Source organism: Coptis chinensis, chromosome 6 (genome assembly GCF_015680905.1).
Source record: "Coptis chinensis isolate HL-2020 chromosome 6, ASM1568090v1, whole genome shotgun sequence".
Classification (NCBI taxonomy): domain Eukaryota; kingdom Viridiplantae; phylum Streptophyta; class Magnoliopsida; order Ranunculales; family Ranunculaceae; genus Coptis; species Coptis chinensis.
The window spans coordinates 25,754,266-25,780,292 of NC_141461.1; the positions used below are offsets into that span (position 1 = coordinate 25,754,266).

At 37.9% G+C, this 26,027-nt stretch overlaps 2 long non-coding RNA genes across 2 annotated transcripts; both read right to left on the reverse strand.

Annotated features, from left to right (window-relative positions):
* Positions 1-1,630: 1,630 nt before the first annotated feature.
* LOC147492333 (uncharacterized) lies at positions 1,631-19,364 on the reverse strand. The gene is made up of 3 exons (XR_015197466.1): positions 19,270-19,364; positions 1,936-2,068; positions 1,631-1,831 (listed from the first exon to the last, which is right to left on the reverse strand). It is a non-coding gene; the product is annotated as an uncharacterized LOC147492333 (long non-coding RNA).
* LOC147492334 (uncharacterized) lies at positions 3,020-3,456 on the reverse strand. Its single transcript, XR_015199838.1, has 2 exons — positions 3,405-3,456; positions 3,020-3,239 (listed from the first exon to the last, which is right to left on the reverse strand). It is a non-coding gene; the product is annotated as an uncharacterized LOC147492334 (long non-coding RNA).
* Positions 19,365-26,027: the final 6,663 nt, after the last annotated feature.

The following is a 26,027-nucleotide window of genomic DNA, read 5'->3' on the forward strand; positions in this document are numbered from 1 at the left end:
TTAATTTATTTGCACATAAGAAAGAAAACTCCTTAAGTTAAACTGAAATCAAGTGTCACACTAGATTCATAGATATTCGATGTAGCTCCAGTCAATCTCCTCCTTTGTGTACACCTCCTACTCCATTTTAAAATTGAGAACCCTGCAATTAAAAAACAATAATCACAAGAATTTACTTTAGGCAATGCCAATCGAGAACAATATCATGTGCTAGTAAACATCTCCATGCTTTGAGTAACACTATTTTATGATTGGTATACGCTTTGGGTGGTAAATTATTTAATTCTAAAAGCATTTGAAGGTGCATTTTGTGTTCGTACTAAAGGATAAAAGATGAATAACAGAGCAGCAAACTCTGAGCACCATAAAAACATGAAAAGCATGCTCCTTAGACTTTAATAGTTATGAAAGACTGAAATAAATGGTACAACGGTACCTTTGATTTGGTTGAGATAAGTAAGCCAACATCACTAGAACATCTGACAAGAAATTGATCTGGTTGTGATGATGCTTGGCAGATAGACAGGTTTTAAAAAAGAAATTGATGGCTCTAACTTACAGTGTCAATAAAGTTTGAACGACTATACCCTCCAATTACATAAATTGATTCACCGATCACAACCGCTCCAAAGCCAGATACCCTTGGTTGATGCATCGAATCACCATCTCGTCCAAGAGCCAAAGCGAGGATCCAATACCTCGACCTCTCAAACATTTCTAGTTCGTCAAAACCCCCAAAAGCATATCTGCGGTGCAAATTGTTCATCATATCTTTGTCGATTCCTGTATATATTATATGGTCCCTAGGCAATTAAAGCCTATGAAAATATTGTAAATGTGTGCATTTAAATACTTGTAAACATAACAAGCACACAATATCATAGCCATGTTCACTCGATATTTGGACTTTAATCAATACAATCCCCAAGATACACTATGCTGAATTACAATTGTTCGACAGCTGAAATTACGCCATTGTGCACAACTGCAAACCAAGGTCATAATATAACTATAACAAAGAGGACATGCAAACCAATACTTAACATATTTATCTAATTAAGGAACTTACATCTTTTCATTAAAAGCAGCCACGGAATGGCCTCCCCCTTTGTCTTCATACTAGGAACACTCTCCCAAGAAATTGTCCGGGGATCAAACCTTTCAAATTGAACTGCGGATGTGAGAGAGGCGAGAAGAATAAAGCTCTATGTCTGTACTAAAGATTGCATACTCTTTTCTATCTTTTGCACCACGAATAACTGCAAGAATAAAGGAAGGAAATTTATGGCGTCAATAGCAAATGAGAAATGGAATGTTCCATTCGGCAATTACAAAACATTTGAACGATGTAGTGTTATTCTAATATATAAAATCTCGACACGACCAATCGAAATTGAACAATGCAAACTACGTGAATGCTTATAGAAAAGAGTGTAAAAAGCTATGATCAAGTAAGGTACATAAAATGTCTCACCCGATTGATCTAGCTTGATTTTATTGAAAACTATCGATCCATTGGATTGGGTCCAACCGCAAATGGCCCGTGAAGCGGGGGTTGTAGAATTGGCATAATGTAGCACTCCTAATACGCCAATGATACTACTATTTGATTGTGTTGGATTTGCTGCCATAAAGTAGTCCATAGTGTCGAGTTGACTGGCTGTGACAAGAACGGAATAAGACTGGCCAATATGTACATCTAAGGAGTCCAAAGTGATCTGATTAGTGTAAGATCACTCAGTTTCAACCAACACCATATGATGGTCCTGAATTCTGAAATTGAAACTCATCGAGGTACCCACATTCGATATTCTCAATCGGTACATTTTTCCTATGTGACAAAATCAAATCCATCAAAATGAGCAAATTGATCAAGTATTTTGGGGAGTCTAAGAGGCAATTGATATTGAACTGATGGTGAAAATTATATATGACCTTGTGTAACGTTAAACGACTCGTGCCGATCATTAAATTTGTCCAAGTCTTCAGCTCATTTTCCGTTCATAAGGAGGGCAGTAGGGTAGAGCTCATCATAATCAGACTTGGCGGGTAAACGTCCTCTCAAATCCTGGTAAAATAGTATAAACAAAAATTCGAGTTAAATTTTACCAAGTTCACATTAAAATCAAATTCATACATGAAAGTGTACATTAACAATATTTTTTGCAGTAAAAATGAGATCACACTAATGAGGGAGTTAAGGTAACGGTTTTGATGAGAATTGCTCATGCCTTGGTTTAGTTGGGTGGGTGGGTCGTAACAACACTACAACAGAAAGGCTCAATTGCAACGCCATCTGGTGTCGCTATAAGTACGAAAAAGCGCTGACAATGATCAATGGCAACGCCAATGTGGGCGTCACAAAGGCGCTGCAAAAAATTGGGTCACAAAAGCTAAATGAAGACGCAACAATTGGCGTCGCAAAAGCTTGAAAGTTATTGCAACGCCTTGTCCCATTGCTATTACTTTATTAGCGTTGCTAAAGTATTTTGCCAAACTAAAATGATTTTTAAAATATTTAAACTATTTGCAGCGATTGGCGTTGCAAAATGTTCTTTTTAGTTTGCACCGCTAAGCGTTGCAAAAGGGTTACTTTTAGTTGCACCCCGCATCATCAAAAAAGAAGCAAAGCATTAGCTACGTGTTTTTTTTCACAAAAGGTTTAAACCATTAGTCGCTTGCGCCAAAGCAAAGCTTGCCAAAGTGTGTTTTTAGTCTGCCCCTAGGTCTTTTTGTCGCAAAAGGTTTAAACCATTAGTCATGCGCAAAGGCGTTTGCAAAGTGTGTTTTTAGCTACCCTGCTAGTGGTTTTAGCCGCACCAAATGTATGTGTTGGTAATTGTTTAAACACATTTACAACACCCTAATTCTTTTACGAGCTCGGCGTTGCAAATGGGTTTACTCATATATATAATAGGTATTACGTATTATTTTGAATCATTTCAATTTATATAAACCTGCCCAATACAATTTATGATTAAACTAAAAACACCGATCAAATGTATTCATTCACAATAAATTATAGCAAAATATATTTCATTAATTAAGATCATCCAAAATCATTATTTGAGCATCCATACAATTAGTCTCTTCGAATATACTGAATTACAAAATCTTCAAAGCTATCAACTAAATAATATTAGTTCTTCAAAAAAATAAGATTTTGGCCAAATTCCCATAATTTGCCGATTCGAACAACATCCACCCAAGTTTTCTTTATCAATATACCGCCAACCAATCTGATACAAACAACAAATTGGAAAAGAAAAGAGACATTAGTAAGTATAATTATCCAAATTAAAATAAAATTGAAGCAAAAATGCAAGTAATCAATGCATGGGAAATATTTTTATGTGGTCAAACTAGGGTCCCATCGGATATAGGACATGCCTGTGGAGACATACATTATCAATTGTACTTTGTTGTTGCTTCCTTCCAAAGCAGCTGCAAGTACTACTTTTGGATATATATATCGCTAGAAACAAAAAAAAAGATCACATAATGGAGCTACTATACCCACTTTGCAATATCTCTTGGCGTAAACCCAAGTTGAATATAATATGGTCCACAAAACAATGCATTACATTTAATTAAAGAGCAATGCTTGATACCCTCAGTAAATTATGGTAAGTGATGATGACAAAATGCAAAAAAAAGCTGATCAAGCCACCGGGCGCCTGTGGTTCCGTATGCGTCATGTATCAAGCATTCTCGGCGAGGTTTGTTTGTACTGAACTTAAAAAAATCACAATAACTTAGACATATTCTCAAAAAAGAGCAAGGCATAGTAGGTAAATCCGTAGATTTTTTCCCGTGAGTGGATAAAAGTGCATTTTCCTAGATCATTCTTCCTTAAATTGTACGTAAGACCAAAGATACATAGTATTCAACCATTAGACACTTGAGATATTACTTCCAAAGAATAGGCAGCTATTACTATTAATTTACCATATTTTGTTGGATTGGACATCGATACATCAAAGGAATAATTTCCACCAAGAAAGATGAGTTGTTTAGCATGTCGGGGGCGGGCCGAAATTCAACTTCCCTTTAATCACTTATAAAGAACTCTCAAAAGGATACTAGAGGGTTTGATGAAGGGAAACTTATCGGGTCGTAGCTTTGGGAAAAGTCTACCAAGGGTCTTAAGGGATGGGACAAAGAAAGTGGCCATCAAAGTTTTGCGTTATAAACTTGCTAGCTCCCTTAAGCTTAAGTATGTCTAGCAATAATATCTTTAACAAAATCGAGGGCAGACAACTACTACTAGCATTTGCGTTCCTTCTACAAAAATCTGCGACAAAAGAGAATGCATATGACAATTTGTGAAGACAGGTTGTATAGTAAATATCATTAGCTAATCTAAAAAAGCGAATGCATCGATTGCCTAGTCCGAAACTAGCTCACTCAATGACTTGGACAAGGGATGGTACAAGGTCGCGGTAATGTCTGAAAGTCCGAGCATATGCAGTCTAGAAGGGCGGCCGGGCAATCAAAATCAATCGATCATTCTTTAAGGAAATATCATTCGTTAGGGATGCATGACATAGCTCAAAACTAGGATCTAATAGTTAAACCGGTGCAATCGCCACGCCTCTAGGCTTTACTCTCTTCACAGTTGCTAGACACTGAAACTAGCTTAGTATATATAGAAGTACATGACTCGTAGCTTCCCGAGGATACTCGAACTTCGGCCGTTTGGTTGTATTCGGTCTTCCTTTCGGCGGAATTTCATCCAAAGAAATCCATCGAGCATTTTCTTATGTTCCTCGAAAAGAGGATCAAAAAAGTACCTGCTCCCATTTCAAGTATACCAATACACATGCGGTACCATGGAAATATGATTCTCATATAGTAACGCGCGTAAACATCCAAATGCTACTCCCAAAGCCGGAGACTGCACATACGGTCATTCCGACAAGCTACTATCAATGAGCCATCCCTTAGTCCAATAGCTAACTTGGTGAACAGGATGCGCCGGGAGCGGAAGATGCTACATTTTAGGAAGTAGAAAGATACTAGAGGGTTTGATGAAGGGAAACTTATCGGGTCGGTAGCTTTGGGGATCATCGAGGGGCGGTGTGGCTAGGAATGGGGATAGAAGGGTTTTAAAGCTAGGCTCCATCTCGAAGCGATGGGGCGATATCTCAGGAAGGAAGCCACATTAGAAATTGCACGAGTCTAGTTATAAAGGGGATTCCGAAGGAGGAGTGGGTCAGGATGGGGGAAGGTAAAGAGAGTCTATTGAGCCACTTGGCACGGGATTAGTTAAATGGCGGTCGATCGAAGTTCGATGGGTGTCGGTAAGTCCTCACTGAAGGAAGTCGTGCTTGAACCATGAGAGTCGAGTCATTTTCTAGGGAATGTATTTCTCTGAAGGAAGTCAAGTATCTATCTAAATTAAATGATCTTCCCTTCTATCGATGTTGCGCCGATCTCGATCCGCTAGTTCCACCATATTTTCATTGATCATCACGAGGAGGAGAAAGCATTCGTGCGACGGGAGGAAAATCTTGTATAGAAGTCAAAAAAAGGCGGATGGAAAGCAAGTTCCACGAACTACTCCGATCTTAATTACCGATGGTGCCGAGGATCCAAGCCTTCGCGGGTAGAAGTCACAAAAATAGAAACTTCTTGGATGCTAAATGAATCAGGACCAATCCGCACGAATGGCTATCAAAGAAAGTCCCGATCTCATATCTTTCTTGAATAAGCCTTTCGAGCAAGAAGCTATTATCTAAAATATGCCTTGCTATTGTTCTAGAATCTTTGTAGACAAAGGGAATGATATCGATCACTATTTAGTTGGGAAAGGAAAAACAACTAAGAAGGATTCTTCCACCGTCGAAGAAGTAAGATAGGGACTCCCTTGGGCTCTTCCCTCTATTGCTTCTTGATTGAATACCTAAGAATCACCACTTTCCTGGAACGATCCGTCGCACCCGGCACCCGCGGGCAGCAAGCCTCCATCTTTCTTTCCACCCAGAGTATCCTACTCCCTTCCATAATGGTCCCCGAATGTCATGATCCGCCCAATCGATCTTAATCATGATAGTCCGTTTCTCTCGATGAGAGTATCGAATGTAAGACTTGCTCTCTCGAGGCAAGGTCGGGGTATAGATTAGCCCAAAGAGGTAAGCCGCGAACATGAACGTCCACTCATTCTTTCGGTCCCCCTTTTCGGTAGAATTCCCATCCCGTCGACATACTTGACATGGGCCGGGGAATAAATGTCAAGTATGTCGGTACCCTAATCCTATAAACAGCTAGCCATGGAGCTTGGATCACGGGCTCCCTAGGTATTCAAGGTACATCACAAGCAGAGCTAAGTCTAGTCCGGTGTCTAGCCAAGCTCTAGAGGCGGATAGACATTCACGAGATGCGAGAAGGAACTACCACTTTCATTAGTACAAGCCTAACAAGAAAAAAGGGCGGTTGAAGGACACGGCAGATCCGTAAACCGCCCGATTTGCTCCTTTGAGGGACTCTAGAAAGTCTCTCCTATAAAAAAAAAAAAAGGATAAAATAGTAAGCCGAAGCCAAGACCGAAAAAGAAAAGCGCCTCCAAGCAGACATATGTCTTCCTCCTAGAAGAATTCGCTTAAAAAATAAAATAGTGTAGTACCTTTTTTCGTCCAAATGACTAAGGGTTTTAGTATTAAAACTCTCCCAAGGAGAAAATCCATCGGAATTCTGCTAACTGTCTAGCCCCCTATGTCCACTTTTAAAGCATCTCAGAGGTTGAAAGCGGACCGCCGTCAGCAGCCCAACATGGACAAGGACTGCAGTTCCCACCAAGGATAAAGAGCACATGACAAATATGATGACTCCCCATTTATCTTACCATCTTTAGCATTTGCACATCGAGAAATGTTGGGACGATAGCCATCGAAACTTCACCGACTTCACCCCACTCAAGAAAAGATTTTTTCTCCAAGATGATTATGTGTAACATGCCGGGGCATTACAAACTTATCACCTCCTTGGGATTAAATGCAACTCTTTTCTTATACCCAATTGCGCCCAAATCTAATCGAGCTTTTACTGAATCTTTTGTTTTGCTATCTAGGTCAAGCAATGTCCCCACAACATTGTCACAAATGTTCTTCTCTCAACATGCATAACATCAAGGTTGTGTCGCAGCTTAAGAGTGTCCCAATACGGTAACTCCAAAAAATATGCTCTTCTTTGTCCAGTTCAACTCCATCTCTAAGTGCGACGCTTTTTTAGGCTTTCCAAATTTCTGAAGGGGTTCTACATAGTTCACTTGTGATAACAAAATTCATCCCTAGACAACTCTTTAGGTGGCAACCCCGCTCTCCTATTTCCATCAAATAATTGTTTGCCACGAGTTCTCCAAGCATGCCTTAACGGTAGAAAGCGGCGATTTGCCATATAACATAACTTTCGTCCATTCTTCAAATACATGGAAATCTGTATCCTTATTACAATTAGGGCAAGCTAGTTTGCCCTTGGTACTCCAAACCGGATAAATTACCGTATGCGGAAAATCATTTATAGTCCATAACACCGCAAAGATGCAACCCGAAATGTTTTCTTTGCATCGCATTATAAGTCTCTACCCCATCTTTCCACAACTCTTTAAGTTCATCAATCAAAGGTCGCAAATAAACATCGATATCATTCCCGGGTGATGAAGGTCCCGAATAAATAACGCCATGAAGGTGAACGGTTCTTTTCATACACTTCCACGGTGGTAAATTATATGGTATCACCATTACAGCCACATACCGTATTGGCTACTCATTGCCAAATGGGTTAAATCCATCAGTTGTGCAAGACCCAAGCTTAACATTACGAGGATCATTGGCAAACCACTCATGTTCCTTATCAAAATCGCCCCAAGCTTGAGAATCATTGGGTGCCTCGAAAGTACATTCTCCTCCGGATCATGTTTTTCTTTTGTGCCATCTCATATCTGCAGCAGTAACCCTCGACATAAACAACCTCTTGAGCCTTGGTTTAAGTGGAAAGTAACGCAACACTTTTTGTGGTATTTTTTAGTCTTGCCTTCACAAACTTTATACCTTGGCTCCCACATTCGAGACACAATTTTGAAGATCGGCCATTTTCTTTCCAAAACAACATGCAATCATTCTTACATGCATGAATTGAGATATAACCAAGTCCCAAGTTACGTGATTAATGTCTTAAGCCTGTAATGAGACTTTTGGCGTTGTCTCACCTTCAGTAATCAATTTTAATCAACTGGAGAATCATAGTAAACGATTTGTTACTCCAGCATTGATTATCTTTAAGTGAAGCAATTTCACAAGATAATCTAACTTAGAAATCTTACAACCTGGATACAAAGGTTGGCGTGCTTCCCCAAAAGGTCATCATATGGATCTACATTTCCTCCATTGTGACCTTCTGTTGCATTCAATGCATCATCATCTCCGATTCCCCATGTTCCACGTGAGGGCTCCAAATTATCAACATGTGTTGAAGCTTGTAAATCTTCAATCATGTCATCTAACCCATCAAAATTTACCATTTGAACACCATTGCCATCATCATCGCCGCCATCATCATCATCATCACTTAATTCCTCATATTCTTCCATGAAACACCCAACGAGTGTACTTCTTGTCCATGCCTAACCTCTCTAGATCATCATTTACCTCATTGATGTGCTTGTAATTCCTATTTTTGCACTCTTTGCATGGACACCTAGTCCCTTATCTCAAGACCGCTACATGACCAATGAAAGCAATATCAATAAAATCCCGAATTCCTTTTTATACTGGCCAAAACCTATTTGGCAATTGTATCCAACTCTTATCCATTTCCGTGTTTCCTACTACAAGATAATAATTGTACAATCAGTTTTGACATCATAAACGCGAAAATAGTACACATGCCACACCAACTTATCGATTTGTTTCGAGAACTTAAACTTTCACTTATATAACAACTAATAAACTTTCAAACCCTTAAACTTAAAGTGAAAGTCACTTAATGAAAGGTACTTTTGAGATTCACTTCAAGAAAAGACAAACCGCAATATAAGACATCTCACTTTTAACTTTTTCAACTTTACCCTAATCTTCCTATAGTTTAGGTACTTTATCTCCTCGAGAAAGAGCATAGTTGTTACTTTTTTTCAAATTAAATTGGTTACAAAAAGTTTACTCGATTTATTCTTTTATCACTATAATTGTCTAATGTAGTCATTGTATGTTAATAACTTAATATATTAATATTTTTCGATAAAATCAATTATCTATGCTAAATATTTTAAAGGATCTCATTGTTAAAATTTTGTTATTGGTATAATTAAGTATGATGTTGCATTAGTAAATGAGATATTTTGTGGTTAGAAATAACAACACTTTTGTCAATGTTGTACAGGAGAAAGTGACGCCCACAGAAAACCTATAGACGCCGTTATCTTTAATTAGCTACCAACAACTAATAAACTTTCAAGGTTGTATTACATTGTCTTTACTAGTTGTACTCCCGCTCTACTAGACAAGTTACGACTTATGACCCTAAGATTTGGTAATACGTAATTAGTAGGTTTATGTTTTTGGTCTTATTGAATGTCTTTTATTTACTAAATTTGGTTTATTGAACTGCTCAACTAATGCTCAATGGACAAAGATGCTCGATAATGACATTGATATTGAATACTTTTTACATAGTCCTCGCTGTTTTACACCCTATAATCGGTGTGTGATCGGCTAGTGTGCATTTTTCGCAAAAGAAAAATAATAGCAATGCAAAATCATGAGGAGCGAAGTCTGTTATGAATAAGCAAGACCTATATATTCTTGTAGTGAGACAAAACTATAATGGTCCAAGCACTAGTTCATTTTTAACCGATACAATGAAATCAAAACAACATACTAATCCAAGTATAAAACCATATCTAGGCAAGGTAAAACAAACTCCTCTAAACAAAAGAAACAAACATTCAATCCATGTAATGTATATAATATCATAAAAGGCTTGTATATAGTGCTCATTAAGCCTGCAAAACAAATAAAAAACCAAATTCTACCAATCCAAATAAGTCTCAAGAGACAAAACATCATGCAACTAATTATAAGTTTTCTCTTAAGTTTAGAAACTTAGTTTTGTAATATCGCTAAAGAAAGGCTACCACAAGCCTCCACCAGCCCTCGAATGTTCAAAAAGCTTTAATGGCCATGAAAATTTTCATTGTTTGAACCTTGAGTAGAATTCTTCAATTTGATTCGGTGGCTTTCCTTGTAAAGACCAACAATTTCACCGTGAATATTATACTTTTTGTGCTTCAAAATTTGCTAAAGTTTCAATGCATTTACAAATCCACTTTATGAAATTAAGTTCTTAGGATGTGATAGTTATTTCTTAAATTTATTTATTAGGGTTAAACTTGGTTAGAAAAGATTAATAATAATAATGAGGAGAGAAATAATGATACGGTGGTACCTAATGCCCACCACCTGCAATACGCAAATGCAACATGAAGACGACACAATAGCATTAGCAAAGAAGAATTAGTGAGTCAATCAATCTCAATGCAATTTACAAGACTCGACAAGACTAAATTAGGAACAAGCAAGTGTTCCTAAGATACATTCGAATGCTGCAACAGCCTAAACTATGGTCTGATTCGAAATTATGTTTTATTTTGAGAATGTGATTCAATGGTGTTATGTGATGTCTTTTTGTTTAGGACGGTGATTGCTGCATCATGTGATTATTAAGCCTTTTTCCAATCATAGCTAACTTCCAATGAAGTTTATGTAACAACTCAACCGCTAGTGCTCTTAAGAGTTAATAGACCTGTAAGAGATGGAATAGATATTGTCTTGAGAAAACTTTGTAAGCTTGCCAAATTCTACGCTCTTGTCTCCGCGGACTTCTGCATTATTATCACCAAGTACATGGAATACGAGTTGGACTTAACTCGATATAGTATGTATACATTTTCATAAGTTTAGATTGGCTCGCTTTGATTCATTCCTTTTAATTTTGTTGGGGTTATCGAGTTATATTCTTCATGACGATGTTGATTATAAGTGGTTTGTCGACTATTTTCTAACAAGTATGTGCTACCGATTCCTTAGGATGTTGAGTTTCTTTATCAAGCTGCTCGCGGATGTTGTGGGCGGTATTTAGAACGATCATTTTTTTTTTGATTATTCAATTTGAGTTTATAAGACTTGATTCTAGTGATCAATATAGACAGTTGTTTTGTACTCCCCTAGAATTTGATTTGGCGATTGACGAAGTCTCTTTTGGCCTTTCTCACGCTAGGAAAGTCACTTCCTATCTAATTTCACCCTTTACACCAATAAAATATACCCAACCATTTTTCTTTATAGGTCTATGGTATTAGTTTGATTTAAATTGTTTTATTGTTAACTTGTAAGTGGCATGTAAATTGACATCGTATTGTAGACCAATTAGAGATGAATTCCATTGCATTAGAAATTAGAAAGGAGCTAGACATGAAACCCTCTTAACTCAGTGAATAAATAGGAATATTGATTTTGATGATGGAAGCCTCTAATATGTAACTGCTCACTTAATGAATGTTTGGGCTCAAGGGTAAACCTTTCATCAATATCAACATTTCATTTTGAAGATATAAGAGGTTTCAAGCGATCGCTTTAACTTAACTTATGGGATTCCTCGGGGTCTTCGATGTGTAGATGAGTATCATATAAACCATTTTTAGAGAGACCAAAGATAAGCTTCCTTAAAAGGTCTATGTGATGTAATGTTTTCTTCCGTTAATTTTAGAAGCTAAAGCTGCTTGGAATGTTTAAAGTAGATGGTGTATCTAACATAGCAGGTAAGGAGTCTGCCCAATCTCATCTTACTTGGTTAAGAAAAAGGAAAAGAACCATGAAGTTTCATAATATCAACGCAGTGAGCTTCACGCTTGCATTGCACTTAAGTAGGCTCAACCCATCCATGACTGGGTGCTAGTCATATAATATCACCATCCAGCAAAGATCCGTGAGTTTTTATTTGTTGTGGTTTCATTTATATAGGTGTGCATTAAGTTGAACAATTCATATCGAAATTACATTTATTTGGCCTTGCATAAAGACACCTATCTTTGAAGACACATTTTTGGAATATAACTTGGGTTTTGTTTTCCTTAGGCTTGCTTTCAATATTTTGACCCCCCTTCAATTTTTATCAGCTTATATTATTGAAGCCTCACTTGTTTTATTGGCTTGTGAATTAGATGATGGGGCAAGTTAATCGAGAGAGGCTAGCAGAATACCTTGGCGAGCTGCAGAGGAAAGAGGACACAAATGATAAATATGTAGCTGCTCTGAAAAGGGAAACACTGACTAGAAAGCCTTATGATAGAATTCAACCAATCCTAAAGAGGATGTCAAAGAAAAACCAATTCCTAAAGAGGGATGTCAAAGAAGCTAATTCCTAAAGAGGATGTCAAAGAAGCCAGAAAAGAACGTAAAAAACCAATTCTTTCTATGGATGCAATATCCTCAACTTTTAGGAACTTAGTACCATTTAATGACTAAATGTTTTTGTTGATTTTATAGCGTTTTATTCACAAATGCTATTATACAAAGGATAGCATGTTGATTCATAGCGTTTGCATAAATGCTATTGAATTGATTTCATAGCGTTTTTTGAGTGCTATCTATTGACTTTTTTCTAGTAGTGTACTAGAGAAATATATCAGACCTTGCCTTTAGTTAATCTACAACTACAAAAAAAAAAAAGACCTTTCTTAAATATAGCTATCAATTGTTCAAAAGCTCAATTCTAAAATATAGCTATCAATTGTTCAAAACTACTAAAGTTGCATTACAAACAAACAAAAATTCAATTTTAATCTAAAAAAATATACAAGCTAGAGAACATGAAAAGGCTACCCGAAGAAGTTTACAACAACCTATTTTCCTTGTTGCAAGTGCTTAAGTTGAGGACTGAACCAAGTTTTCAAACACACTCTATTACATTACCGTCACTCTATTACATTAAGATGCAAAGATCGAGGAATCAAGAAAATTAGCCAAAATAAAAAAAGACAAAAACTACCATGTTTTAGGAGTATAAACACTTGTATGCACACCTGCAAACTCATATTGCATAGTCCCAAAAGTTCATAAGATAAGATTTTAGTTATGTGCTACTATTCCTGTGATCTTTATATACTTGATTTCCTTTATTTAACCAAGGCATGACTAATTTCAGAATTCGACCAACCCTTGTTATAGGTTAAATGCTTTCCGTGTCATCGGAATCTCTCAAGATTGATCTTCTATTCTTAACGCTAATGAAACTCGGATCAAGTAAATTCCTAAGTTTAGAAAATTTTTAAAGATTAAATTGATTTCATACAAAAGGTTTCCAATGCTCAAAAGTTAGTGGCTGTATTCCATTCCTACTTAGGTGGTAATGCAGGAGATATATCACTCTAAACCTTTTACAAAGAATAAAGATTCAACCCATCTAGAACTTCAAGAGGTGAAATGCTTTTGTTTAGTTGATAGGAGATAAGGTTGTGTGTATTTTATTGTACATGAAAGGCTGTCACGAAGATCCCTACCGTGAAGAATTGTCTTACATGTTACATTCTTTAGTCTTGCATGTTACATTTTACCTTCATAGATTGGTATTTGGTAATACTATAGTTCTTTGGAAGTTACAGACATCAAGTTTCTTTTATGGATCAGGAAAGGGATCAAAGGTACAAGGAATTGGGGTTCAGGGATCAGTACTTTGAGGGAGAAAACTGAAGTTAAATGAAATGGTCATGATCATCTCATCATGCTGAATTTCAGCAGAATCCCATTCTAATGGTGAAGTCACTTTCCTGATGAAAGAGTGTATAAATTGCTTAACCAAAAAAATCAATTTCATAAGTTGTACTGTACAAGTATTGAGGATTCAGCGAAAAAATAAAAAGAGACAGGTCTTGACTCTTGAGGTTTCATAAGCTAGATACCCTAGTAAAGTTCCTGATTTCTAGCTCGCTCATCTACTCAATGCACTCCCTAACTCCCCGACCTAACCTGAACATGAAACTTCGCAGTCATACATACATTGCATTCTCCCCATCACCCTTCACATGGACTTAAATTTTTGAAAACCTCGGTATTTCTTGTTCTTTTCGTGTATTTAGTATTTGAATCACAAGATAACTAATGAGTAGGTGAAAAAAAAATACGTTGAACTCTACTAAGGCGGAGATGGAAAGGTGGGCCATAAGCCGACTTCCCATCTTAGAGTATCATTTACCGACCGCTGCTCCTCGCCCGGATGAGATATAATGATTTGAAGCAAATACACCTCCAATCGAATCGGAGGAGAGACAGATCCTATTGATTCACATCTTTTGTGCCAAAAGGTTGTGAATGAGATCTCAAACGCAGGGGCCTCCTACGCCTAAATCTGTTTTTGGCGGAGAAGAGACTCAAGGAAATCTATTCTAAGCAAAGTGAAACCCCCACTCGATGTCGATCCCATCCCAGCCTACACACAAACTTCCCTATCTCAAGTGCATCTCCTCATATGCGTACAGTGCACCAACAAAAAAAGGCAGCCCAACAAAAGAATAAAATCGCAGAGTCCAAGGTCCGGGATTCATTTCATCGGTAAGGAGAGGGTGGTCGTAGATCGCTCAACCAACAAGAAAGAGAGGATCTCCTAAGCAAGGGCCTTTTCTCGGGCCAAGCATAAGCTTCTGGTCTTACTTTGCCTTTGACGTTAAAAATAGCAACGAAACAAGACAGACGACGCCTCCGGTGGTATAGAAAGTGAAACATTCTTTCTTTTCATTCAAAGCCAGCGTGAAGAGTGAAAGTCAAGTTTAGAGAAAAGTAGTGAAAGCTCTTTTCCTAAAAAAGTGGAGTAAAGGCTTATGCTTTGAAACTAAAAGATTTTAGCATGGAGGCCTACCTGCGAAGCATGGGTGGCGTGGATCGTATTTCTCACCCGGTGAGGGCACCCTTCCCGAAAAGCATTTCCTAAATCTGCGGAGACGGATGACCAAAGAGAATTGCATTCATTCATAGGTATCCTATCTCTCGGTTATAAAGAAAAATTATGATACATGAAGTATCCACTCATCCGAGCCAGCGGATTCGAATTACACGGCCGGTCTTAAAGCACGCTTTTAGATCGCTGCGATGTGAAATCTTTGGTCCGCCTATCATTGTCCATTAAGTCGCGACTCCAGCTAAGCAAGAGGATTATTCAACTACTAACCGATGACCGGGGACTACTCTCGCTTTTATCCACTAATGAACAGCTCTTTTTCGATAGAAAGCTTGACGACCAGCGTTCTTTAACCCGACCGAATGGCATCACTTTGTTATAGAAGTTCCCTCATGCTCAAATTTTGGCCTCGACTTTGGGCCGGGCCGCCGAGGATGCAACCGGAGATAGCCCAAAATAGGGGGAGTACTTCGGATATCATGGAAGACATTTTGAGTAAAAGTTTATTCTTCCATCTCAAAGATAGTGCCTTTCTTGCCAAATTAGGAAATCCCTTTGCAGAAAGGTCATTCCTCGACGAATCCCATACAAAGGGGTAAAAATCTATTCGCTTCACGGAATTGAAGACTCGTTGGAAGAGGAGATTTGAGGTGTGAGTCAAGCAATCAAACGGATGCAAGCCAGGACAGGGCAATTGCCCAAGGTGCTTCAATCAAGTCTCTTTATTCTATGGATGGGAACATCCGCAGAAAACCCGACACCGCTTCTTTTTTGCTTATTGTCCGCTAGCTCTCTTAGTCGCTCGACCACACCACAACTCTGCTGATCCTTCCACGGCAGGAGCGAAGCTTTAGTTGGCCGACCACTACATAAGCCGGCCGGGCGGAGAAAGCTCTTCGAAGCTTCCGCTTCATTAAACTTCATGAGCCGCCGCGAAAGACATAGCCGAAGTCGGAGGGCTGCACTACCTACCTAACCCTTCGCCCGAGGGACCGTAGATCGGAAAGCCTTCTAAACAGGTCAAGTAGAAAATGTCAACAATGGAAAAGAAGACGAGAGCCAGCGAGGCTCGACTACGCTTCAGAGAAGGCTTTTAACTGCCTCCCTTAGTTCTTGCCATTCCTTTCCCATTTTTTAATTCATTTGCCTTGGCATCTCCTCTAATTCGATAGGGATTGAATACTGAGCTTGGCGGAGATTTCTTGTTTCTTTTCTTCGGCTGCATAGTCGTAGCTTGCAAGGGGGCTTCCACGTTGTAGCTCCTTTCCATGGCTTTAAGAATTCAACCTCTCTTGCCACGGCTATAAGAACAGAAAGAAGAACCGTACCGTCCAACCCCTTTCGATGGAAAGAAGCAGCTGCAAATGCTATCAGTGGTTCTTCTTTCCTATCCTATCCATCTATAAAGTTGCTTGATTCGCCCCACCGTAATCCTTGCTTTTACCAAATACGCCAGACGATCTATGCTTTCGTTTTGTAAGGCTCGCTTCGGACTACGCTAAGAATGAATCTTCAAACTACCAAGACTACGAAAACATGGCTCCTTCCACCGAACCGCTAATGAACACTTTCAAAAAGCACATCTCTCGTAAATTGGCTTTGACACCTATCAAAGAAGTGGATTGCACCGGCTCTTTTATAGATAAAAGATCTGCTTTAGTGTATGTCCCACGACAAAAGGGACCGACAGTAGTTGGAATCATCAACTTTATCGATCGAGAACCAATCCGAGGTTTCAACAACCGATTTTCTCAAATCGACTACCCCTTTTCAATGACGCCTTTATTAGGGAAGGAGCGCTTTAAAGCAAAAAACAGAGCCGTAATAGCGTTCCTTAGTGGATTTTAAACCCACTGAAAGAAACCTAACAATCTAAAGGAAAGAGATGCATATGCCTCTCCGGTTCCTAAAAAGCGTAACCACGCGATCTTTAGGTCATCCGGTGGGCGTGATTGGTTTTGGTTTTTATATATGTCTCATGTGGTATAAACTAGACAAGAAAAAGTTACTAACTGTTGGCTTTCAAATCACTAAACTTCATCAACTTTGCACAAACTAGACAGGTTTACATCGTTACTTACATGCATTATATAAAATCCTAATACAGTTGGAACAATCTACAAAACCAAAAATTTGATACGAGCATCACAACGTTAGCCAAATTCTAGTCTCATTCTTTCACTGAAAACAAGATCTCATCAACATAGTAAAAAATTATATAATCTAAAATTTTGTTTAAGAGTTAAAGTAACTACATTACAGATTCAACACTTACATAACAATCACATATGAACACAATCTGACAATTTAATCAATGAATCATAAAATTAAACAAGAAAAAACATAGAGAGAGATTGAAAGGTATACCATCATAAGAAGAGAAACAAGAGAGTTCCTAACAGTGTCAAGAAGAAGAGTTTCCATGGTAGAATAAACCATCTTGTTGAAAACAACAACAACAATGGTAGTACAAGTAGTAATGAAGAAGCCGCTCTCACCCTCCATTGCAAAGAAAAGGTTTCTACTTTCTAGTATACAGAAAAAGAAAATGAAGGGGCAAAATTGGAAAGAACTGTGTTTGATAATTTCAAACGCATGTACATATCAAACACAATTGACAATCAAAGGGTCGATGCTAGTTGGGCAAAAAAATAAAAGTTTTCATTGGCATTATGTTAAAATATAAAGCAAAGCAATATATCTTACCCAATCGTAGAAACCCCAATTCGAAAGCGTTCTACCGGCTCCACAAATCACTGCAAAGAATACCAAAATCCCACTTTAAAGCTAAAACAATCAATCAAGACGAAAAAAAAAAAAAAAAACGATTTCAACTAGGGCAGGGAACAAAAAAAAAACGATTTCAACTAGGGGGGGAACAAAAACGAAGCTTTTGATTTTGTTGTAGCTTCAATAGCTTTTCAATTCTTTTTGTATAATTAGGTGATGAGCTTTTAAGACCGGTGAGCCTTCGGATTATAAACGTAAAAACTACAATAAAATAATCAAAAAATAAAACAAATATTTATTGACAAATTGAAAACAAATTGGGTCTACTAATAATGTCGCATAAGAGCACAGACGGCCAAGTTTCGTTTGGTGGAAACAGTTGGGTCTACTAAAAATATGACACATAAGAGCCTTCAAAGCTAGGTTTCACTTTTTGAATGCATCAATGACCAAGTCGAATCTAAACCGCAGGATGAATGGTTGCTCCTTTTAGTCGGGCTTAAAATTGCATTTTAAATTCAAATCCTACAATATACCCTTCCTAATTATTCCAACAATACTCCCATGAATCCATGAACTTGGAGGTGGGGGCGTAAGAGATCACCACGCCAAAAGGTTCATTGCCTATGCAAACTTACGGATATTCCAGGTCCTTCAAAACAAAGAAGTTTATTATAATCATAAACATAAATTTCAGTCGGTAATTCCAACTTATAAAAAATACTCTCATCACAGACTTCATACAAATTCATAAAAACCAAATCTTACCGATTAATCTTTCAAAACAGCGGAGGAGAGATAAGCTTTGAAGATGTGGAGAGAAAGAGAACGAGTTCTTACCGATTAATCTTTCAAAACAGTGGAGGAGAGATAAGCTTGAAGATGTGGAGAGAAAGAGAACGAGTTTTGGAGAAGGAGGAAAGAAGTTTCGGTGATGGAGAGAGACGGCAATCTAGGGTTTTAATGTGTTTTTGTTTGATAGTATTTCTAATTCTGTTATGATTTGGAGCGGGAACATGAAAATTGTAAGCCAAAAAATATTTGCACCAAAAAGAATACATCCGCCCAAACCAAAGCCCATTGGCAACACCAAAAACGTCGCAACAAGTCATATACATAGTCTATTCGAATTACCAAAGTGGACGACAAAGGGGTTGCAATAGATATTTAATCTATAGCAAAGCACCACACTCGCTACCAACAATAAACATTTTCAATTTAATTATTTTTCTTATTTATCGTGAATTTAAGCAAACACTTTTGCAACGCCAAGGCGCCGCTTCTAGGTATTTCCCAAAATGAAAATTCTATTAAGACGGATGACCTTTAGCAACGCCACACGGTGTTGTAAAAGATGATTTGTTGCAGCAAATTTTAGGCGTGGCAAAAGAGTGCGTTGCAACAGACCCCTTTTGTTGTAGTGCAATAAAGTCTGAGCCCAACAAATTAGATAAAATTTAGCCCAAATCCGCTTTCATCGGTTATTTCCGCAGGTTTGTTCATTGGTTTTCATTGAACAGATGCATGCTTAACACTCTTAGAAGTTAGAATAACAAGAAGATTAAAAGAAGAAAGAGTTAAAGTGTAAGAAATTACCTTGTAGTCATAGGAATACCAATCACCAATGAGAAGATCAAATTCAGCTTCTGGCTTGTTGAAGGGTACTAGGATGACGTTTCGGTTGTTGACCCTTAAAGGCCCAAAACCTCCAAATGACGCCTACGGAAATTCAGTGTGGGAAAGTAGAAGAAGCTACCTATCCGGTCCTTGGTTTGGAACACATAGGTCCAGTTCTTCTTACCGGGCCGGATTGGACGGTTTGTCCCCTCGATACTCCATCTTGCCATGAATTTAGCCTTTGTTGTATGCCATTCCTGCATCACATCCCAATTATTAACTCTAGTTAGGCAAGTCATTGCCTTTGAAACTGTGCAACCATGCTATCCTATTTACATGGAGAAAATTCAAAAAATAACGTGATCTAAAATTCTAAATTAAATTACACCAGGAAAAAAAGTTGCATACCATGTCATTAGTAATGGTTCATCTAGACCATTGAAAACGTTCACGTGGATGTTATCATTGGTTGTTGTGTTGATAAGGGTACCTGGGAACATACCATTGATGGTAATAACCTGTATACATAGCAATCATCTTTTAAGTCAGAATTATATAAGTTATAACATAGTCGTAATGAATTATTTTCCAGCTTAGGATGTGTATAATTTTACGTGTACCATTTATTCTTATCTGTTATTTTACAAGTGAGGAGAAAAACCTATTTTTTATCTATGGGTTCTGATCCGACGCCTGCAAAGAACCAAGATGTAAGAAAAAGTGGTCACGCAAGCATAAGTAAAATACTAAATATTGCCTGCAAAGAACCAAAATGTAAGTAAAAAGTGGTTACAGTGGGAAGGGGGAAGAGGAGAAAGAACTCTTGCGTGCTGGTAGTTGAATGCCTATAAAGACGAAGGCTAAATCGATTCCCATCATCTATTATGTCAACTAGTGGTCTAGCAAACCTGTAGGACACATAAAGACAATAAATCAAATGAATTAAAGAAAATGCTATAGAGAAAAGTTCATAAGAATACTGAACAAAAATGCAAACCGTCAAGACCGGCAGTGAAGAGCACAAGATCTGCAAATTCACTTGTCTCTTTTAAAAAATTTCTCAAACACCGACGCTCAAACACCGTGACATGATTCACCTTAGGCTTTCTGTCATACTCCTTCAATTATATATAAATAATCTTTTTAAGTGGGATTTCATTCTCGAAAACAAGTTATTAACAAGCAAACCGGATCGAAAAGTACAAAAGGCAAACCTTGTCCAAGATAATGATTCCAACTCAAACCAACTAAGTCCTACCTCTCGTAGCTTGACTCACTTAAGAATGACGGGCAAGCTAGATGTCTCGTATAATTACATACTAGAGTCTCGTCTAAGTCTAGAACGAGCTGCAGGGAAAGGAGGACTCATAAGTATCTATACACTTAAAAAATTGGGTAGCTGTGAAGAACAAGGTGAACAAAACAAATGTATTTGCACTCAATAATGTCTAAGGTGCATGAGCTCATTTAGACAGAGACAAAAACTACATGCCATACAGTAAAAACAAGTCCTGAGCAATTTAAACAAGGTCATACATTATGTAAGAAGCCCTTTGTCGAAACACACAAAACACTAGCGAAAGAGAGAGAGAGTAGTTTCCTGAAAAATATATTCTCATTAATCATCGTTCGCAGTCATCACATCTCTCTAGATCGATCTAAAAAATGGCGTTGGCATTCGTTGAGTACGGTCGTCTGTTTATTATAGTAAGAGATCAAGAACAAGAGACTAGATTACGAGGAATCGATGCTCAGAAATCACACATCTCTGCTGGTAAAGTTGTTGCTAGGATTCTACGTACTTCTCTTGGTCCTAAAGGCATGGATAAAAAACGCTTCAAGAGAAGGAATGGCATGCAACTAAAAGTTTCATACTTTACGCCTAAAACTATAAGTCTACAAGATAAACCTCTAAAAGTTTTACAGTGTCATGCAATTAAAACTAAAACAAATTAGAACTTCAATTCAAAAAAAAAGAAAAAAAAGAGAAGGAATGTCACCTGCTAGCATTGTATAGAGAGACAGTAACACAGCCACTACCCTTCAATGCCTACACTCAAGTTCATCAAATACATCTCAGATATAGCAATTAAAAGTCGATATGCTGAATAAAAACCAATAAAATCAGACAAGGCATGTTTACCTTTGCAAAGTGACCAACACCGAAAGCTTTCTTGAAATGGATCGCTAGCCCAACATATTGTATACACGTCTACCTTTGTACAAAAAGAGACTTCCAAGAGACCCCCTTCTTCCTCCTCCTTTATTCGGGCTGGGAACCGGCAATGCAAAGACTTTCACAAGTTTGCATTGGCGGAGTTAAAAAGGGGTTAGAATACTCACAAACCTGCAAAACAAACAAGCATATATATAATACATTCAACAATAGCAAAGCTTACACATATATATCCAAAATAGTTCAGCAAGTTACAACTATAACATTTATACAATATGCCCAAAAAGATTACCAAATTACAAGAACATTAACCATACTTAATGCTTCTGTGAGCACATATGTCCAAAAAGATTACAAAATTACAACTAGAACATTAACCATACTTTTTTGCTTTAGCCCCCATATGTCCAAAAAATTGCTAAACAATATGTCCACAAAGATTAGCACTAATCAACCATTCTTAATCATATTTCAACCGTCCCATCAGCCCAAATCAACCACCCTCCAAAGAACAAAACCATGAAGGGTTTTATTTCCATCTTGGGGACCATCATAGACTAACGATCACCCATAAGCACTTCATCAATATTAATCTTTTTTCTCACCTCTAAGCACTTTTCGCCATGACAAATATCTTTGTGAATAGGATCGGTCACCACAAACCCCTTGGCTACTTCATTACCTTCTCTGTCCAATAAGGTAACTCTAGGCTTGTCAGACAATCCTACATGAGCACTTGTTGCCTCAAACGGAGAAGCCAAGTTTTGATGAGAACTTGGAGATAAATGATGAGGTGAGTTTGAACCATTAGGTGCATTCATCGCAGACTGTGGGGGGATAATTCCCGGTGCAATGTGAGTTTGTGATAATAGAAAACACATGTATAAGGCAAAATACAAGTTATACGTATGCCTAATTATAGAAATTACAAACTCACCATCAACAAGTTAGTTAAATTGGCTAGGGAAGCTTTAACCTCAGCCAACTCTTTCTCGACGCTGGGACTAGCACTAGCAGATGACGCCAATGTTTTGTCAAGTAAGTATTCACTAACCGCAAAGATGTTCAACTTGTTTCGGTGAGATTTGAGAGCCAACAAAGACGCGAGTAACGCCTTTATTGTCCTTCCCAAAGATTTCAACTAATACATCGCCTTCAAGGTCTATGATCTCGTCAATATCATTCTCTCCCCTACTACTTGCTTCAAGAGCTCTCCTTTCTTTTTAACCTTCACTTGTTCCCCGGCAACAAGCACAACCAAATAAAGACACTCATGTATATATACATTTTGGGAGTAAAGATTCACCAAGCGATACATGATTAAATCCAAGAATTTTTACTATGGTCCTCAACACATTTAAATGTAACAAGTATAAATACTTACATATGCTACAAGAGCACTCTCCAAAATAGATCCATCACGACGCTCGTGACCTGTTAGCCAATCGTCCTCTCTACGGACTTTGACATTAGGATTCTTTTGTTTCTACACAAAAGAATATCAAATGTTACTATAGACCACTTCCAATAATAAAGATATTGAGATAGGATGGTACCTTCTTGTAACGCATTTGGGCATATTTTTGTCGCCCAAGAGTATGACCAATGGTGTTCTTTTTCCTATTTGCTGCATTTATTGCATTCCTTCATACGACTTCAGGTCTAAATTCACGGGACACAAACTTCGCCCAAAATGTTGGATTCATACCATCGGGACATGCGGCAATAGCGGCTTCCTTGCTTAAGGCTTTCTTTATGATATGTTTTCGTAGTTGCATTTTGCGATCCCAATTTACAGAAAACTCCCTCTGAAGATTTTTATAAGCCAAAGCCATGGGCACATCATATTCAAACTCACCTTATCAAGAATTATAAAGGTTAGAAATTCATTTTTGGTAAAGTTTAAATGATAACATTATCAACAAGAATAGAATGTTACCGCCAAAGCATCCCACAGTGCATCCTTAAAGGTTTGTTTCACAAGCCTCTAATCCTTGTAATTCAAAGGGATGGTTACTCAAATAAAATGCCCCATGCGGGTTGCCCATTCCGCCCCATAAGGACCAACATCAATGCCCTTACTAGACACCAAGACAAGCATCTTAGCCTTAACTGATGAAGGTGCGCCAGATGATTCAGATGTTACTGGGGGTGTTGCTTCACCAGATGGGGGTGTTGCTTGACCTGATGGGGGTGGCTGCAAGGCACTAGGGCTTGAAGATTGACCACTTGATGCCATTAAACTATCCTGCAAATAGTGACAACTGAATGTATATAGTAGGTACTGCATATGTTAATCTTTAAGTGAAATGACTACACTTAAAAACGTAAAACAAATCGCATTCAACTTTGAGGCACAACCATCAAATTACAGCTTACAATTATCAAACTTGCAGCACAAAATCATATAATTCACGCAATATAAAACTAAACACAAATAGATGCATCCATAGCAAAAAGTTATATTAGACATTAAGTTAACGTCGTCTTTCTAGCAAGGGTTTCAAATTGGGTTGGTCTTCAAGAGTAGATTGGAAGTCAGTTGGTACATCTAGCTCATCCACTTGACAAGTCAATCGCCTTGGAGAATGTATAACCACCGACCAATCAGGATGTTTCAAATCTTGTGAATAAAACACTTGATATGCCTCTTGAGCAAGAATAGCTGGCTCATCCAAAAAGTTACTTGAACTTTTCAGTTTGTTGAGGTTGACCATCACCAAGCCCGAGTCTGGACAGATTTTACAGCCATTAGTCTTGTCCTCCACCCTCACCCAATCGCAATAAAAGACCACCTCTTGAAAGTCGATATAGCCTACCTCAATTATCTGTTTAATGACCCCGTACCACATCGTTGTCACATCAATAGGATTCTTATCTTTCCTACTTGCAGTAAAAGAAGTAACTGCCCTCATAAAAACACCACTATCTTGGGTGGTAACAGTATCATCATGAGACTTGGAAGAGAAAACAAAGCCATTGACGCGGTACTTCTTGTATGTCTTAGCTTTAGTTGGCCCTTTGACTAAATGCCATAACATAGAATTCGTGGCATCGTCCTCCAACAACTATAACAGTACACAAGAAAACAATTTAAAAACATCACTAGTAAGTGAACTATCATAGTATTTCTAAATTATATTGTTTTTGTAAGAATTAATACCTTTTTATATAACCAATCAATGAAATTTGTTTGTATCTCTACTTCTGTTTTTGCAATCCCTTTTCCTTTAGCACGTGAACCAGATTGCAACGAGTCACAATACTCACTGCATTCAAGCTTTAATATAAGTATATCTACATAATAACACAACATGTTCCATGCCTACATAGTCAAGAATTCAGACCTGTACAATGTATCGCTCTTCTTTCTTCAAGTCGAAAAAGCACCCATCGACGTATCTGTACAAATTGATGAGGGGATAATGACACATCCTTACCATCTAGCATAGGCCCTTCATCACTATACTCGCCATTTTCATCTAAAAAGACTTCTTTACTGTATTTGTGATTACCGGCTCGTGGATTGGACATGTACTCCATGGCATACCTAACGGATTCAGCAACAAGATAGGATTCTGCAATAGAGCCTTCAACATATCGTTTGTTGCTAGGAATGTCTTTACACTTTTTCATCGACCTAATGGAATGAAATATTCCAAACTTGCATATGTAAATTTTAAGTTCAAATACACGTCAAATAAAGTCAAAGACAATTGAAATAAAAGTGATTTACTGTTCGAATGGATACATCCACCGATCTTGGGTAGGTCCACAAAACAACGCCTCATCTGCTAGATGCACCATAAGGTGGATGCTTATATCAAAAAAGGATGGTGGAAAGTGTTTCTCTAACACACACAATGCCTCGGCAACCATGTACTTAGCTTCTTAAATATCTTTTCTGATCAAGACCTTCGAACAGAGTAAATTAAAGAATAAGCTTATCTGGTATATAACTTTCTTTAAATCGCGGTGTTTTGGGAAGGCATGTTGAAGCAATACAGGTAACAAGTACTCTATGATGACATGATAGTCATGTGACTTCATTGTTAGCAAACCAGGTGGATTAAGACTAACAATGTTGCTCAAGTTAGAAGAAAAACCTGAAAGGAGCTTTAAGTACTTCAAAGTTTTTAAGAAATTCATTTTCTCACTCTTATCCAAAACAAAAGAAGCATGTGGCTTAACTGTTTTCCCGGTGTTCAAATCAGTTTGCATCCACTACCCACTGTGTATGCTGAGAAGCTTCATATCCTCCCGTGCATTTACAGTATCTTTTGTTTTACTCAAGCAAAGGATCGTGTTTAGTAAATGTTCAGCAACATTCTTCTCGGTATGCATCACATCAATAACATGGCGGACTTCGTGGTTTATCCAATACCCCATACCAAAAAAGATAGACTTCTTATACCATGCCGCAGTAACTTCACCACCATCACCAACATCATCGACATTCACATCAACTCTTTTTCTCTTGCCATCACTGTCTTTCCAAGTTACAAAGTTGATATGATCTAAATGTTGTAGAAGTTTTTTCCCTTTTAGCGGTTCTAGAGGA